Consider the following 13340-nt stretch of genomic DNA (forward strand, 5'->3'; position numbering starts at 1 on the left):
CATTTGCTCTGTGCCTCACAGAAGTGCTATAAGAGTTGATGGATAGCCTCAGGACAGAGCGACTAAGCCAGTCCATTATTGAAATGCACACATCTAAATGCCCCAAAGAATCCTTGTCATTTTTTTCAAGCTGTCTGCTCAGAGGATGTTTTCCCCATCCCCAAATATTTATTGATGCGTCCTAGCTACAAGGTATGTTCAAACACATGATTTCTTCAACCTTCACAACAGTGCTAATGAGGGAAATGCAATTATTCCTGTTTACCATGAGGAAACTGATGCTAAAAGGAGGTTAAATAAATTGTTTGCGATCACACAGCCAGTAATCAGAAGAGCCACAATTCAAGCTGAAGTTTTATTGACCCCAAAGTCCTTGAAATGTGCCTGTATACCACATGGTATCTTTGTAGCCATGTATTGAGAGGTAATATTTTTGAGGGTTTACAATGGGCTAGGCACTGTGCTAAACATTTACAAAGATTAACTTACTTAATCTTGCAATAACCATATCATTGGTGATATTATTGCACCGCATTTTGTGGAAAAATATTAAGAAGTTTCCCAGGGTCACACAGTAAGAAACTGACAGAGCTAAGATTCAATCCAGGTAGTCAGACTCCAGAGACCTTGCCATGAACAATTACGTTATTATTTATGTCAGGGATCATCTTATTATCAGATCTGATGCAGGCAGATGCCCTTTGGCCATGCTTGGAATGGTCTTGGAAACTATTCTCATGAGCTCTCCTATGTGAATCTACCATTAGAGATTATCTTCTTCTTTTGAGTTAGGCATTTTCCTACGTTTACATAGAGGCAGTCTGCCAGTTGTTGAAAGTTTGGTGTGAACTAGAGCCTCTCCAGTGTGCCTAGTTGAGAGAACATTGAAAGAAAGAAGCAGAAATACAGGTAAGCTCTGATAATCTTGGGGGTGGAGAACAGAGCAAAAGTGTAAGACAATGGGTGAAGGCAGGTCAGGGCTGTGACCCTAAGAAGTAAGGAATGGGCAACCATAATAAGAGGAAAGTGGGTGCTAGGAAGAGCTTTAGCTTCTGTGCATTTAGCTGGACCAATTCTGGTTATTTTAAAAGAAGAGCCCTCAAATATCCACATCCTGTTGTCTCCTCTCATATTTGTTCAACTGTGCTGGAGAAGAGTTGAAAGGATGCAAACCTATGGAATATGCAGCCAATGTGAACAGAGCCATATTCCTTCAGGGGTGAGCTGTTATTTATGGTCTGGGGGCTGAGTCCTTCCCTTCTCTAATTGGTAGGAGCAGAGCGGAAGGAAGGGAGCACAAATCATATTGATTCCCTTTTTCCAGCCCACCTTCTCTAGATACTGTGTCTGAGCTTGGCTTTCTGCCGACATATATATTCTATTGCACTTTGAACACGAAAGAAGATAACAGTCCTGAATAGCATCAGACAAGGAATGAAATGAAATTTAACCCTGGTATTAGAAGATGCATCTCACGGCCGGGTGTGGTGGCTCATGCCTGTAATCCCAGCACTTTGGGAGGCTGAGGTGGGTGGATCACCTGAGGTCAGGAGTTCAAGACCAGCCTGGCCAACATGGTGAAACCCTGCCTCTACTAAAAATACAAAAATTAGCTGGGTGTGGTGGCACGTACCTGTAATCCCAGCTACTTGGGAAGCTGAGTCATGAGAATCACCTGAACCAGGGAGGTGGAGGTTGCAGTGAGCGGAGATCATGCCACTGCACTCCAGCTCTGGGCAACAGAGTGAGACTCGGTCTCAAAAAAAAAAAAAAAAAAAAAAAGATGCATCTCACTTCTCCTCATTTTAAGGTATATTTGCCGCTTGAGATAATTCGCCTGGAGTCCACAGAGCACCCAGTGAGCCTGGAGAGAACAGGAGTTTCCAGGAGCCAGGCAGAGGATGTTACCTTGTTAGAGGTAAATGCCATCCAAGGGCTGGTCTACGAAAAATCATCTGCACTTCAAAGCCTTTTTGAACTGGGGAAGGATAAGCCATTATTTTTATGATTTCCATTCCCTTCCTGACCATTAAACTACTTTCTTGAAGATATTCAGCTAAACAGTAGAAGGAAATTGAGTGAAGTAGAGAGATCAGGCTGGGAATTGCAGAAAGGTAGATTCCTATTCGTTCATCTCAACTCTAAAAGTTATAGTGATCTAACAAGAAAACACCCTAATTTTGTTAACTCTGCTCTGCAGTTAGACTGTGATACTTTCTATTATTTCAGTTTCCTTAGATGTCCTAATGGAAAGAGCAGTACTGAACATCTCTATATGTTGTGTACTGTCATATAAATAATATGGTATATAGTTCTTGTACTCCAGAAACATTTCAACCAGAAGAGAAATTAAAATATATACATAGGCCCAAAGACACATACTGTAAGTGTACTTTGGGAAGAAAGGTTTAATGTGATGGGGGCTTCCTGTCACTGAAGATGCTTAAAGTGTGTCTATATAAAAGCCTATTAGTCTTACCATAACTTAACAATGTTAAACTGGTTTCCTTATTGCAGGACTTCTCAGAGCCTTTGTATGCTGAAGTTCACTGTGACTCTTTCAGAGGAGGGTACGTATCCAGCAATTTCCTAAACTGGTGAATTATGGAGTCTTTATCCCCATTTTATTAAAGAGTCATCCAAAGGGACTGGTTTTCTGAGAAAATTTTTGAGAATTCCTGCTGAATAGGAGATTATTGCACTAAACATAGATTAGATGCTGTCTAAAGTCTCTTCCAAGCCTGAGAGAGCTCAGGCCACAGCCAAGTAGGGGGCTTATTGGAGAGGAGCTAATCAGGAGGATTGCTGCTCTTCCAATAGCCCCAAAGGCCCCCTCAGCCAGGCATAGGTCCTCCCAGAGGCAGCAGCGGGGAGGGGGGAGGGAGCAGCACCAGGCATAGGTCCTCCCAGAGGCAACAGCGGGGACTGGGGAGGGAGCAGCTCCCCTCGATGCCAAGGAACTCTGAGGCTGCTTTCCATTCAAAGCCTGGGGAGACAACTGACTTCCCAGGAGGAATAATATTGCTTCCTTTACAAAGCGTAGGCCACGCCTCTTCCTTCCACTGTGATGTTCTCCTAACTTCTCTTTTTCCTTCACCCAGGGAACTCTGGGACTGGCATTGACTGTAGATCACTGGACGGGATCCAAGCCATCCCTAAGTGAATGTAAAGGTGCATGTGTAGACACGCACACTCATGCACACACACACACTCATGCACACACACACTCAAGCACACATACACTCATGTGCGCACACACTCATGCGCACACACACTCATGCGCACACACACTCAAGCACACACACACTCATGCACACACACACTCATGTGCACACACACTCATGCGCACACACATGCACACACACACTCTAGTTTGCATTTCTTGGGTGTGTCAGTGTGGCCCAGTGGGGATACCTTAGGCTTGGGACTCTCAAAGCCCCTCACACACCGCATAACCTGGGACAAGTCACATCACTATCATCTGGGTCTCAATTTATGCATCTCTAAACTACAGTATGAACAACGCCTTTTTCCTAGATGTTGAAAGAATTAAAGGGAGTGGGGCACCTGAGGGGGCTTTGAGAATAGGGTTTGTAGACACTCAGTGCAGCTTTTAGCTAATGGGTCACTGACTGGACTGGGGAGTACAGTGACATTTCCTAAATTGCAGCCACCCCTGAATGGTTCACTGTAACTATGAAGCATAAAGTTGGCATTTAAAGATTATTTGGATTTCCGAAGGCCGAGCCAGACTTGACTCTCTAAGCACGTCAGAGCTGCGGTGCATTAACCCTCCCCAGACACCACACTGGGCGTCTAGCTCCCACACCCACACAGCCGAAGTCCTCCCCAACACTCACGTGCCGAAGCCACGAGAGGGAATAGAGCAATTTGCTTTAAAAATAAGGAGAAGAACCTGCAGGCCTTTATCCCCTAAGCTAGCATGAGGCTGCTCTGGCTCGTGTGACGAGGCTGTGTCTGGTGAGCAAAAGGAGAGGCCCCTGGAGATTCCAGTGCCTACAGGTGGACAGTGCTCCAGCCCCTTAGAAGAAATCTACATGGGGACAGCACATTCTGGTCACCAGTACTCGAGAGATGACTGAGTAGCCTGCCTCAGGTTCTCACTCTTTAAGAGAAACGGCCCACCCTTTCCATAGAGAGACAGTACAGGGTACAACTCTAATTTGGGAAAGATTTGGGAGCAGAAAAATGTCAGCTGGATAGAAGGCACTTGTTAATGAAAATAATCTCTATTTATTTTTCTTCCAGCTTCTCCCTGGCAATCATAGGAGAAGGAACTCTTTCAGAAGACGGGGCCTTGGAGGAGTGGAATGTGCCTGGGAGAGGTGGTCACCTACCTGGTAAGACTTTGAGAGAGAGTAGAAATTCTGTTTCTACCCAACACTGGGAGAAAACTGAAGTTACTTTCAATTGAACTGAATTGTCTCCTGCTGGTTGGGAGTCCCTGCCTTCGTTTTCTTGCCATTTGAAAATATCACATAGGCTAGTTTATGTTGGTTTTCTACTGTGAGGCACTTTATGCAAGACTTTTCATCTGTTCCTTTCTACAGTATTGAAAAACAGAAATCTTGCAAATGAGCAAACTGTGGCTTAGGGACACAGTGATAAATAAGCAAAGCCAAAATGTAAACCCCAGTCTTCCCTGTTCCAAAGCCAGGCTTCTGGGTCTAATTTTCCTTCTAGGAATGACAGAAGAGGACATGGGCTCCAGGCAGCAGGTCAAACTTTACCAGTAGCTCCCAAACCCTCTCCAGCACATGCTCCTGGGCTTCGGCTGCTACTGCTTCTTGTTTAGGAATTCTCCAGGGCCATGTCAAGAGGAGGGAGTGCGGAGTCAGTGGTGTTCTCCTGCTCAGCTCCACTGAGATCTTTACGGGGTCCTGAGCCTCCTCTCCAGCCCCTTATGCTGGCCCTGGAAGCTGTGGGGAAATGGAGAGCAGACAGACAAGAAGTGATGGCCATGGGGTCCGAGCTCTCCTTGCCAGGTTGCTGAGTGTGTGCCAGGAACCCATTCTCATTCCACCTGCACCCGGGAACATTCTCCTTCATCAGCAGAAGAGTTGCATATCTTGAAAAACTGAAGTTTTCATCTCCTTTTGATTGGGCGCTACAGCAGCTTAAAAAGCTTCTGCCTGAAAGTGCGAATCGCGCCACACCTTAATAGCCTCTTTTCTAGGGCGACGTGGGCTTTTTAAGCTCCCGGAGCCTCTGTGGGGATGTCTGAGCTGCTCGCGTTGTTTGTCTGGCGTGCATTTCTATTCAGGGAGCCGTCTCTGCAAAGTCTTTCATTGCGCGCACAGTCATCCAAGGGAAAGAGAGACATGCTCTACATGAGCATTAGTGGCAGCTGAAATTTGTCACACCAAAGATCAAAAGGCACAGCCAGGTAAAGCAAGACAAAGGGAAGGAAGCAGGGGTGGGAAAATGGTAACATCCAGCCTGGATGGGAAGGTTGGGACAGGAGTCACGGATGGTCCAGTTTTGGTTCTTTTAATTCTGGAGAAAAATAACGTCTAAGAGTGTCCTTAGGGGGCAAACGTCTTCAATTGTTCTGTGTATCAGAAGGATCCTGGGTTCTGGGATGGGAATCTTGGCACAGATCACTGTGACCTTTTAGCCAGGCTCCCCTTGTACATCAGGGCACCTTTGATGGTCTGACCCCGTGGCCTCCCTAGGAAGTGCAGGGGCCAGTGGCATCCTTTCTGAAAGAGAAAGGCTGCCCTGCATTGCCTATGTCCTTCTCTGCATGCCAGAGGGCACCCGGCTGCACACTGACCCGCCAGTCAGAGCACCGTGGGTTTGACCTGATGTGTGTGTTTCTGTGCATTTCAATGGGAGTTTATGAAATATCTGGGTATTGGTCAAACTTCTTTTAAATTGACCCAACCAGGGTCTCAGATTGCTGTTGTTGTTGTTTTAAATTGTTCGCCTAGCCCACTGTACCCTGCCCAAGACAGAAAGCTGATATCTGGGAAGACAGATTTCACTTTTTTTCACATGTGCTCTCTTCCTCCCAAAGCCCATATTACCAAAAAGGAGTCTCTGCGCTGAGGCACATTTGTGACCTAGTTCTGAAAGGACGAGTCCTGTATTGCCTTAATTAAATAGTACAGGATTCAGATTGCAGCCTTCTGTGCTGTGGGATCTGTTTCAGAGAAGGGAATCCGAAATCTCTTTTGTCTTTTTACACTGTACTCTTTAACAAAGAGCAGAAGCAGAAGGACAGAAGAATTGTCTCCCTAAACACAACGTTTTTCCAGCCCAGTATTCTCTTTTGACTGTGGTACCAAGAGGCAGCATGTGAGAGGGCACAGTTATTTTTAAATATTTTGGTTTCCCCCAACAACTAATAACGGAGCTTTCCTTCCAGAATTGCACCTTGGCTGGCCTGTCATACCAAGAGCTTGCCTGGGAGCTGGGGTGGGAGCTGGCGCTGTTTCCAGTTCTATGACCTTGGGCAAGATGCTCAAACTTTCTGGGAAGCTCAGTTTTCTCCTGGGTAAATTAACACAGGCATCATACCTACTCTACAGGATTTGGGGGATTGGTGTTAATATATGTAAATCACCAAGTCTAGTGCTTGGAGCCACTGCAATGTCACTTTGTCAGAGTCTTTCAGACCCAGTGAGCGGCTCCTGCCAAGCCACTAACTCCACTTCCCCTCCCCAACTCCAGTGTCTATAAAAAACATGGTTAGTTAGTTACCTAGTAGTTAATACTTCCTGAGCACCTCATCGTTCGAAGCACTTCTCACAGCAACCCCATGAGGAACCACTACGATCCCCATTTCAAATCAACAATTGGAGGCACAGAGCAGCTAAGTGACGTGCCCGAGGCCGCACAGCAGAACTGGGATCCAGCACATCTGGTTGGAAAGCCATTGCTCCTAACTACCTCTCTGCACCGCTGCGCTGCCTTAGTCAGTTCGACCGTGGCTGTCTTCTCTGCCACCGTGTTCTCTGGAGGGCCAGGGGTGTATCATTCTTGTTCCTTTCTGAGTCTGCAGTGCAGTGCCTAGTATGTAATAGGCAATTCTGTTTACTGAATAATGTTTATTATGTATTTATTTATTTATTTTTGAGACGGAGTCTCCCTGTCGCCAGGCCCATCTCGGCTCGCTGCGAGCCCCGCCCCCCGGGTTCAAGGGTTCTCCTGCCTCAGGCTCCTGAATAGCTGGGACGACAGGCGCCTGCCACCACGCCCGGCTAATTTTTGTATTTTTATTAGAGATGGGGTTTCACCATGTTGGCCAAGATGGTCTGGATCTCTTGACCTCGTGATCCACCCACCTTGGCCTCCCGAAGTGCTGGGAGTACAGGCGTGAGCCACCGCGCCTGGCCTTGTTTTTAGATTATTATTTTAGCCTGCCCTGTTTCCTACGGGTAAACACTCCACAAATTTGTGATCTATGAAGTCACTCCTTTTCATTTGTTCTAAAGGCATCTCTTTCAAGGTTCGTTTATTGCTTCTAGGTTTTAGACAATTTTAGGATTTGTGAACCAATTCTAGACCACAGCCAGAACCAAGGAATGGAGAATGTTGCTGGAACGTGGACGAGGAGTATTACTAGAGGATGGCTAGAGCTTTACAAAGTGAAATCAAAGGACCACCCACTTCAGAATTTCTGGGAGGCCTTACAAATAATGCTGATTCCCATGAACTGAATGAAGGCCTCTGAGGCTGAGGTCCAAGAATCTGCCTCCTCTCCCTCTCCCTCTTCTCCTTCCTCTCCTTCTCCCTCTCCCTCTCCTCCTTTCCTCCCTTCCTCGAGTCTTGCTCTGTCACCCAGGCTGGAGTACAGTGGTGCGATCTCTGCTCACTGCAAGCTCCGCCTTCCTGGCTCACACCATTCTCCTGCCTCAGCCTCCCCAGTAGCTGGGACTACAGGCGCCCGCCACCACGCCTGGCTAATTTTTTGTATTTTTAGTACAGACGGGGTTTCACTGCGTTAACCAGGATGGTCCTGATCTCCTGACCTCATGCTCCACCCACCTTGGCCTCCCAAAGACAATCTGTCTTTTCAATAAGCTTCGAGTGAGTCTGTGCAGTTTTCAGTGACGGAAGCACAGACTTAGAAGTCTGAAGAGCAAAGATCAGAGGAAAAGGAAGACTGATACAGACAGAATAAATGATATCTGGGAAGAATTCAGGAATTAAAAGAAAAAGACAAGCTCCTAGGAGCCTCCCAGAGTGGGGACCACAGGCCAGAGCAGAATCTCAGCCCATTCTAAAGAGCCATTTCTGAGGCTGGAAAGAGCATCCAGCTGGAGTCAAGAGGGTCCAGGTCTTTCTTAGGCCTAGAAAAGTGAGATAGAGGCGGACATGGTGGCTTATGCCTATTATCCCAGAGCTTCGGGAAGCTGTGGTGGGAGAATTACTTGAGGCCAAGAGTTTGAGACCAGCTTGGACAACGTAGCAAGACCCATGTCTACAAAACAACTTTTTAAAAGTTAGCCAGGCATAGTGGTGGGCACCTGTAGTCCCAGCTCTCAGGTGGCTGAGGAGGGAAGATTGCTTGAGTCCAGGAGTTTGAGAATGCAGTGAGCTGTGATCACCCTACTGTAGTCCAGCCTGGGCAAGAGTAAAACCCTGTCTCAAAAAAAAAAAAAAAAAACAAACAAAAAAAAAAAAAAAAAAAAAAAAAAAAAAAAAAAAACCGGAGAGAAGAAAAAAAGAAAAGATAGAGAAAAACCTGAGTGTATAAATAGGAATAAAAAATGTCATTAAAAGACTTATGAAATGTTCAGGATAGGTAAATTTATAGAGACAGAAAGCAGATTAGAGGCCGGGCGCGGTGGTTCATGTCTGCAAACCCAGCACTTTGGGAGGCCAAGGCGAGTGGATCAACTGAAGTCAGGTGTTCAAGACCAGCCTGGCCAACATGGTGAAACCCCATCTCTACTAAAACACACAAAAATTAGCCAGGCATAGTGGTGGGCACCTGTAATCTCAGCTATTCGGCAGGCTGAAGCAGGAGAATCACTTGAACCTGGGAGTCAGAGGTTGCAGTGAGCCAAGATCATGCCATTGCACTCCAGCCTGGGTAACAAGAGCAAAACTCTGTCTCAAAAAAAAAAAACAAAACAAAACAAACAAAACAAACAAACAAAAAACCCCCCAAAAACCAAAACACAAACCCAGCAACAATAAAAGGAAAGCAGATTAGGGGTTGCCTAGGACTGGAGCAATGGGCAATGGTAGGATTCAGGAGTAGATGCCTAAGGGATTCAAGGTTTCTTTTTGGAATGATGAAAACGTTCTAAAGTTGATTGCAGTAATGGATGCAAAATTCTATGGATATACTAAAAGCCAAATGTGTGGATACTTCAAACAGGTGAATGATATGTTACGGAATTGTATCTCTGTAAAGCTGTTGAAAAAGAGAGAGCATCTGGGAGCTATTAAGTATACCGCTGGGACAAGTTCAGTAATGTGAACTGATATATTTGTAATCCTCCCCAACATTACTAAGGTCCCTCATATTCCAAGTAGCAAGGCTGACTTTGAATGCGTGCTGGTGCTCCATACTCAACTGGCCGTGGTGGAATGAGGAACCATCAGAGAGGTGAGTGGGCCTAGGCTGTGGATTCTAGGTGCAGTATGTGCAGAAGAAGTGTCCTCCTGCCATGTTGGATTGCCTCAGTGGTGGTGTTGAAAGACTCCCATGAGAAGTGTGGGTGCAGCCTGTGTTGGGGGAAGACTACCCTCTTTTCACATCTGACCAATCAAAACTACACAAAGGTCTCTAGATGGACAGTTGCTATTATGTCATATGAGACTAGGAGAATTTCTCCCTCTTCTTTTCTGGGCTACAATCTAACTTCTGGCATTTGCCATGTGACTTTGGGCAAAGAGCTTAGCTTCTCTAAGCCTTAGTTTCCCCACTTGTAAAATGACGATACCATATCAAGTGAAGAGTAACAGGTCAGTGAGCTTTCTCTGTAGAAAGGATCTAATATTCACTGTCGTGCAAGAGGACTGTGAAGATTTAATGAGGTCTAGTCCAGGACTGAGCCTGGTATGTGGTCAGTGCTCTAGAGATACCGGCCACTTTTGCCACATCTTCTTTGTTTGCTGTTTATGATTGGAGGATAGTTCATTTGTGAATAATCCATAATAATTTAGGCAAATTGAACTTACTTTCCTTACCACTGAAACAGAGAGAATTTTCCTCCTACGACTGTTGAGAGGATTCTGTGACTTACTATATGCAAAACATGTAAGACTCTGCTCTCAGCTGATGATGTGGTTTCAGTAGTGTTTGCTATGCTGTAGTAGTAATAATGATGATGCCATCATTACTGTTTATGAATTTATTTATTCAGCAAGTAATTACTGGGCACATATCATGTGCTATGATTGCACCTCTGTCACTACAAATGTCTGTAAGAATTTGGGTCCCTGGGAACGCAGGTGATGTTCCATCTCTCCCATCTGTTCTGCCTTCGCTGGCGCCATCTTCTCATTTTGATGGGCAAGTGGAATGGATTCAAGTAGCATCTTTGTGAAATAATTTGGGGAAGAAACATGCATGACTCTAACATTTACACAACTGAGCTGATGCAGGCTCATACTTTCATTTAGAAATTATCACTATTTATTAAAATGGAGAGGAGATTTTTTTAATGTTTGTGGTAAACTGTATTCCTCATGAAATGGAAGAGTTAATAGGATGGGCCCTGAGCAGCTTCCAATAGGAGATGTCTTTTAGGCTTTCCAGGTCAGAGCTTTCCCAGGTGTGTCTGGCCAGACTCTAGGTTTTTGGGGTTTTTTTTTTCCCAGACAGAGTCTCACTCTATTGCTCAGGCTGGAGTGCAGTGGTGCATTCTTGGCTCATTGCCAACCTCTGCCTCCCAGGTTCAAGCGATTCTCCTGCCTCAGCCTCCCAAGTAGCCGGGATCACAGGCATGTGCCACCACACCCGGCTACTTTTTGTATTTTTGGTAGAGAAGGGGCCCCGACATGTTGGCCAGGCTGGTCTCAAACTTCTGACCTCAGGGGATCCACCTTGACCTCCCTAACTGCTGGGAATACATGCGTGAGCCACCGTGCCCAGCCTCTAGGTTTTCTTAGGTTTCCCCCCAAGCATCTCCCAGCCCCTCTCTTCCCCAGTCCACCACAGGGTCTCTCTGGTGATGAGGAAATGATATGCTCCTTAGGTGAAATAGAACGGGAGCTTCCAAACCTGCCCATCTCCCCAGCTTACACCCATCCCCACAAGCTACACCCCCACATCCTAGCTCTGACCACCTTGAGGGTCAAATTTCAGCTGAGAGATTTTTCCAAGACTAAAATGTGTGGCTTCTCTGAGGAACTGCTTTCACTTCTAAAGCGTCTTCTGTTCAAGGTAGTACCTAGCAGGACTTCTAATCACAGGCAATTGATATTCTACTGAGCATCTTTGGAAAATAATCTGCAAACAAGAGGCTGCAGGCTATAAAAGTCTCTGTCTCTTTCTCACTCCCTCTTCCCCCTCTCTCTTTTTCAGAACAAGGCTTACAGCTTAATAAAAACACAACCCAAGTGAACGCAGGAAACCTTAGCACTTTGCCCAACAATATTATCCTTTTAAGAGTTTTATTAATCGGTTTAAAGTTGTGCCGCATTTGGTTAAGAGGTGCAAGGTGCCTTCCCCTGCTGACAAGACTGTCCTTGCATTTCAGGAGTTGGCACGGTTGGCTCAATTAACAGAATGGCTGGGAAAAGAGGGTCAGCCTTGGAAGGCTCGAGACTCACACTGTGTGGATGATGAGTTGAGCAGCAATTTGGCTCTACCTGCTGCATGCCCCTTGTATCTAGCACACGTGCGCACACACACAGATACACACACATGCACACACATGCACATCCAGACACACACACACACGCACCAGTGGCAGGCACAGGGAGACTCCCTCCTGGAGAAAGCAGCATAAAGGTAGCATAAAGGAGTTCCTGATTTGTTTTTATCTCCTTGTAAAGGAATTTGTACACTCTGCAAGGGAGACTTACTAGCTAGCAAGAACAGACAAATGCATCTGTCAATTTAGCAGCGTCATTTGAGCTCAGTCAGTGTGGCACTGGAGGAATCCCCTAAATGTTTAATTTCTTCTAGCACCATAAGTGCTGTGATAGGTCTTATCAGGATTATATTGACTACACAAAATGAGATCTGGTGTGGGGCAGTTTTCTTGAAGGGAGAGACATTAAGAGCACAAGCCAGGAGTCCATTTAACAGGTTTCTAATAATATCATCTCATATTGACATCACATTTTCATTCCTAACCACTTCAGGCTTGAGGTGCACAAAGGTTACTCATCCTCTTCTGAAACCCAGTGTTTTCTAGTTTGGGACTGATAGGACTTAAGGTCAGACAGAAATAGGACTTCCTGACTATGTAGATGGGTCTGCATAAGGACCATGATTCTCCCTTGAGAACGCTAGGCAAAAGATAAGCAACTGAATTTCATGGTTGTGCTGAGGACACGGGAGCTCTAGATGATTCCAGTGAAGTGCACCGGGTCAGGGTGGCCAGAAGTCACGGGGCAGAGTCCCCACAGGATCTCAGGGCCCTTTACAGATTTCTCAGACATCTTTCTAGCACAACTGCAAAATGACTCAAATGTATGATTAATTTTTGCTCTAAAAATGGAGAACATAAAGGCACTTACTTGCTCACTCAATTATGCATCTGATATTTATTGAGTACCATATAAAGTCCAGACACTGCTCTCGCAGTGCCCTGCGGCTGGAAGGGGAAGGAGCCATGACAACAAAGATGTTCAGCCCAGCATGGAGAATGCCAACAACCGAGCCGTGTACAAGGTGGGGTGACGGTGCGAGAACAGAACCAACCCCGCTCTCACCGCCTGGGAGGCAGCGGGGAGGCAGGAGGAGACCTGGAAACCTCATGAGAAGACGCTCCACCTGGGCCAACAATATTGGTTGGACTTTTCTGGACAGAAAGAAGAGTTCATGCCGTGCCAGGCAGAGAGACAAGCGTGGATACGGGCACAGAGAATGAGAAACCAAGTGTTCAGGAAGCTACTGGTGTTTGGTTGAGGCTGGAGGTTGACAGAGAGGCAGGAGGTCCCTGGCGAGGAGGTGAGGGGTCAGCTGCAGGAAGGGGGCTGTTCCCTGTGTTTACAGGGGACAGTATTGGGGTGAGCAGACCCCCAACATGCAGCACCAGGGTGTCTGCAGCTCCCTCAGAAGTGCTGTCCTTCTCATGCAGGGGGTACCGCAAGCATCTGAGATGTGAGAAGGTCCAAAGAAGGAGTATGTCGTCCTGGGGCATACCCCATGGCGGTGTAGGTGACAGGTATTAGAAACACAGCAA

At 46.2% G+C, this 13340-nt stretch overlaps 1 protein-coding gene and 1 long non-coding RNA gene across 9 annotated transcripts in view; one reads left to right on the forward strand and one right to left on the reverse strand.

Moving 5' to 3' along the window:
• The window catches only part of NTM (neurotrimin), a 1410016-nt gene that overhangs the window by 764249 nt on the left and 632427 nt on the right, over window positions 1-13340 (reverse strand). The gene's annotated exons all lie outside the window — the stretch shown is intronic.
• Window positions 2425-12679, forward strand: LOC116269802. Its single transcript, XR_004177623.1, has 4 exons — window positions 2425-2570; window positions 4270-4361; window positions 9494-9586; window positions 11685-12679. It is a non-coding gene; the product is annotated as an uncharacterized LOC116269802 (long non-coding RNA).

The sequence above is a fragment of the Papio anubis genome, chromosome 12, assembly GCF_008728515.1.
Source record: "Papio anubis isolate 15944 chromosome 12, Panubis1.0, whole genome shotgun sequence".
Taxonomy (NCBI): Eukaryota; Metazoa; Chordata; class Mammalia; order Primates; family Cercopithecidae; genus Papio; species Papio anubis.